Source organism: Cetorhinus maximus, chromosome 10 (genome assembly GCF_964194155.1).
Source record: "Cetorhinus maximus chromosome 10, sCetMax3.hap1.1, whole genome shotgun sequence".
Lineage (NCBI taxonomy): Eukaryota > Metazoa > Chordata > Chondrichthyes > Lamniformes > Cetorhinidae > Cetorhinus > Cetorhinus maximus.
In genome coordinates, this window is record NC_135888.1 from 132,228,853 (window position 1) to 132,234,266 (window position 5,414).

Here is a 5,414-nt window from a genome sequence, read left to right on the forward strand (position 1 = left end):
ATCTCCTCATATTCTGCCTGATAACACTCCTTTGAATTACCTTGAGACGTTTTTACTACTTTAAAGGTGCTTCATGAATGCAAGTTGTTGTTGAATTCCTCCTGCGCCCTCTCCATTGCTTTATGTACTTCCCTAATAAAGCAAGGCACACAAAACTAGGCGCAAGATTAGTTAGGATGTGGAACTCGCTGCCACAAGGAATAGTTGTGGTGAATTGCATCAATGCATTTAAAGGGAAATTAGATAAACACATGAGGGAGACAGGGATGAAGATATTGTGTATAAGGTTAGGTGAGCAGGGTTGGGGGAAGGCTTATGTGGAGCACAGACTGGCATAAACCGACATAGACTGGCATCTGCCCTCTCAGGTAGGTGTAAAAGATCCCATGGCACTGTTTCAAAGGAGAGTAGGGGCGATTCCCCCCCCCGGTGTCCTGGCCAACGTTTATCCTTCAATCAACATCACAAAAACGCAGAATATCCAGTAATGATCAGGTCGTTGTTTGTGGGAGCTTGCTGTGCACAATTTAACTGCCACATTTCCTACAGTGACCACATTTCAAAAGTACTTCATTGGCTGTAAAGCGCTTTGGCACATCTGGTGGTTGTGAAAAGCTCTATATAAATGCAGGTCTTTCTTTAGACCAGTGGGGCCAAATGGCCTGTTTTCCTGCTGTACATGCGATGGAATTCTATGTGACTGCAGACTAATCAGTTACAATATAAGAACTTCAGTTATGTGGATAGATTGAAGAAACTGGGACTTTTTTTATATTAATTTATGGGATGTGGGCTTCGCTGGCTGGGCCAGCATTTATTGCCTGTCCCTAGCTGCCCTTGAGAAGGTAGTGGTGAGCTGCCTTCTTGAACTGCTGCAGTCCATGTGGTGTAGGTACACCCACAGTGCTGTTAGGGAGGGAGTTCCAGAATTTTGACCCAGCGACAGTGAAGGAATGGCGATATATTTCCAAGTCAGGATGCTGAGTGACTTGGAGGGGAACCTCCAGGTGGTGGCGTTCCCATGTGTCTGCTGCCCTTGTCCTTCTAGATGGTAGTGGTCGTGGGTTTGGAAGGTGCTGTCGAAGTAGCCTTGGTGAACCCCAGCAGTGCATCTTGTAGATGGTACACACTGCTGTCACTGTGTGTCCGTGTAGAGGGAGTGAATGTCTGTGGCTGGGATGCCAATTAAGAGGGCTGCTTTGTCCTGGGTGGTGTCGAGCTTCTTGAGTGTTGTTGGAGCTGCACTCATCCAGGCAAGTGGAGGAGATTAAGAGGGGATTTGATGGAGGTGTTCAAAATCATGTAGGACCTGAACAGAGCTAATAGGGAGAAACTGTTCCCATTGCTGGAATGGTCAAGAACCCGGGGACAGCGACTTCAAGTGATTGGCAAAAGAAACAACGGCGACATGAGGAAAATCTTCTTACGCAGCGGGTGCTCACGATCTGGAATGCACTGCTAGAGAGTGCAGGGGAGGCAGATTTAATTAAAACCTTCAAAAGGGAATTAGATCATTATCTAGAGAGAAAATACTTTTCTCTCTAGAGGAGTGGGGGGGGGCAAGGCGAGTTGCTCTTGCGGGACAGTGTGGGCAGGATGGGCTGAATGGCCTCCTTCTGCGCTGTAACCGTCCTATGATTCTATAGAACTGGATAACGCAGCCTCTGCCTGTGAAGGGATCGAGAACGAGAGGGCACAGGTTTAATGCAGCTGGTGAAAGGAGGGATAGTGACCTGAGGAAAATCTTTTTCAAGCAGCGAGTGGTTAAATCCTGGAATGCGCTGGCTGAGAGTGGGGGGGCGGAGGTTCAACTGAAGCATTCAGAAGGGAATTAGGCTGTTATCCGAAAAGGAAAAAGGTGCAGGGTTATAGGGAAAAGCTGGGGGGGATGGCATTAGGTGAGCTGTTCAATCGAATAGCCTCCTCCTGTGCTTTAACGATTTGGTGATTGATGGAACCAGTGCCGAATTGTTAATTGCCACGTGACACTCCAAAAACTCAGACTCAACATGCAACCTTTCCTTGGTAACTAGTGACTCACACACTGACGGCCAACCAGTGGTTTCTTTGATGGTTTTGCTGTTGTGGTTTCATCCTTCTCCTGCCTCTGTCACCTCCCCTCCCCTCCCCCACCCCAACCCCACCCCCACCCCGACGATTGTGTTTGTTTCTGAAAAAATTACTGGGGCTTTTAGAGACGCCTTCGAGGATTTGAGGACAGGCAAACAATAATGAAGAGATTTTTTTCCGCCTCACCCAATGCCTGACAAGTCTTACCAGCAGCAGGACACCGATTGGCTAACTGGAGGGAGGGCTGCTAAACTCAAGGTTTGGCCAATGTGGGAGGGAGGGAGGGATGGGTACCGAGCTGCGATTTGGGGTAACATTGAGAGGCAGTCGAGAGTTGAAGGTTGGAAAGGTCTCCTTCCAACTTGCCCTCATGTTCCTTCTGATCCTAAAAAGGATTCACCACCCCTACTTGGCACCCCTACCCACCAGCACCACTCCCCCCCACCCCCGCCTTCACCCTCACACCCCAGCCACTGCAGCTAACCCCAGCACAAAGTCATTCCCAACTAGGGCTCACTCAATAGCATCGGGGGCGGGTGGACGAGCTGGTCCAGGGCTGATTTTGTCCATGGGGAATCCCCTCCAGGGAACAATCCAGAGCACAGGGTCCGGAATTTTATACAAATGGAAAACACGAGTCTGCGCTGTCCATTGCAGGGGGATTGAATGTGCTGGCCTTGCAACATGAAAGGGGCCCTTCATCCTTCACACCCCTAATCCCAATCCGAATTACGCCAAAGGGTTATTCCGTCTCTTCGGGCAGCTCCCCGGAGAATGGGAATCAGCGGGTGATTGCTGCTGTACACACTGAGAGGCCCAGCGGAGTATTTTTTTTTATTCCCTGATGGGATGGGGACGTCACCGGTTAGGCCAGCATCTATTGCCCTTCAGAACCGGGTGGCTTGTGAGGCATTTTCGAGAGGAGTTAAGAGTCAACCACGTAGGCTGTGGGTCTGGAGTCACATGTAGGCCCCAACCAGGTAAGGGACGGCAGATTTCCTTCCCCAAAGGGATATTTGTGAACCAGATGGGGTTTTTATAACAATCAACGATGGTTTCATGGTCACCATCAGACTTTTATTCAATTAAAATTTCCCCATCCACTGGGATTTGAATCTGGGTCCCCACAGGGTTGCCCTGGTCTCTGGAATACTAGTCCATTGACATTAGCACTACACCACCAGCTCCCTTACTGCATGGATACTTCAGTCCAATAATCCATGGGCCTTTGAATGTTTCCAATGAAAACAAAACTTGCATTTTTATAGTGCCTTTCACATCCTCAGGGGAGTCCAGAAGTGTTTTCCAGCCAATGAAGTACGCTGGAAGTGTAGTCACTGTTGCAATGTAAGAATCACGCCAGCCAATTTGTGCACACCAAGATCCCACAAACAGCAATGTGATAATGTCCAAATAATCGGTTTTGGTGATGTAGCATAAGGGAAACATATTGGCCCCAGAATACTGGGGAGAACCTCCCACCCCACAATCCCCGTTCTTCAAAATGGTGGCATGGGGTCTCATACTTCCACCTGGGAGGGCAACTGGGGCCTCGGTTTAATGTCTCATGCAAAAGACAGCGCCACCAACAGTGCAGCATTTCCTCAGTACTGCCCCTTTGACAGTGCAGCACTCCCTCAGTTCTGCCCCTTTGACAGTGCAGCAACTCCCTCAGTTCTGCCCCTCTGACAGTGCAGCACTCCCTCAGTCCTGCCCATCTGACAGTACAGCACTCCCTCAGTACTGCCCCTCTGACAGTGCAGCACTCCCTCAGTACTGCCCCTCTGACAGTGCAGCACTCCCTCAGTACTTCCCTCTGACAGTGCAGCACTCCCTCAGTACTGCCCCTCTGACAGTGCAGCACTCGCTCAGTACTTCCCTCTGACAGTGCAGCACTCCCTCAGTACTGCCCCTCTGACAGTGCAGCACTCCCTCAGTCCTGCCCCTCTGACAGTGCAGCACTCCCTCAGTACTGCCCATCTGACAGTGCAGCACTCCCTCAGTCCTGCCCCTCTGACAGTGCAGCACTCCCTCAGTACTGACCCTCTGACAGTGCAGCACTCCCTCAGTCCTGCCCCTTTGACAGTGCAGCACTCCCTCAGTACTGCCCCTCTGACAGTGCAGCACTCCCTCAGTCCTGCCCCTCTGACAGTGCAGCACTCCCTCAGTCCTGCCCCTCTGACAGTGCAGCACTCCCTCAGTCCTGCACGGTGAGTGTTGGCCCTAGATTACGAGCTCAAGTCTTTGGCGTGGGATCGAAGCCACAAACTGCTGTGTTGACGCATAATCTGCACAATACGGAGGACAATGAGTTCTGGCTTACTGACAAGTGACTCTATAAAACAGAGTCTCAGCTGGACACCTTTCCCCGACAACTAGTGAGTCACTGAGCAGCCAATAGATATTCTCCTGTTGGGATACCTGTCCTCAATATTGGTTTCTGGCAGAGTAGAAGTGAAACTGCAACATTGCACAGAAACCAAGTCAGCCTCCGTGGTCTGGCTCAGTGCTGATAACTTGGCTCTGAGTTTATCTCTTTTCCATTGCCTGTTGTTTAGTAAAAGAGCCTGGAATCAGTCGCTTATGGGAACAGGAGGCTATTCAGCCCCTTTCAGCCTATTGCACCATTCAATTGGATCAGGGCTTATCTGAGTCTTAATTCCATTTACACACCTGTCACCCTTAATACCCTTACCCACAAAACTCCCTCAAAGTCAGTTTTGAAATTTTCATGTGACAACCCAACCTCAACAGCTTTTTGTGGGGGGGCAAGAGCTTCACATTTTACTGCCTGTTGTGTGAGGGAGTGCTTCTGGACATCACCCCTGAACAGGCTCTGGTTTTGAGGCTTTGCTCCCTTGGTCTGTACTCCCCGCACAACAGAGAAAATAGTTTATCTTTACCTACCTTCACAAATCCTTTAATCATCCTAAATGCCTCCATTACAGAGGGTGGGGTCGTGATTAATGTCAAACTAGACTAGTAACCTCTGAGGCCATGGGTTCAAATCCCACCATAGCAGTTGGTGGAATTTAAATTCAATAATTAAATCGGGAATATAAATCCAGTCTCAGTTATGGTGACCATGAAACTATTATCGATTGTCCTAAAAACCCAATTGGTTCACAATTTGTCATAGAGTTATACAGCACAGAAACAGGCCCTTTGGCCCATTGTGTCTGCGCTGGCCAAGGAACCTCAGGATGTGCTCAGGAAATCTGCCGTCCTTACCCAGTCTGGCCTATGTGTGACTCCAGACCCATAGAACGCGGTTGACTCTGAAATAGCCTAGTCATCCGCTCGGTTCAAGGGCATTTAGGGATGGGCAACAAATGCTGGGGCCA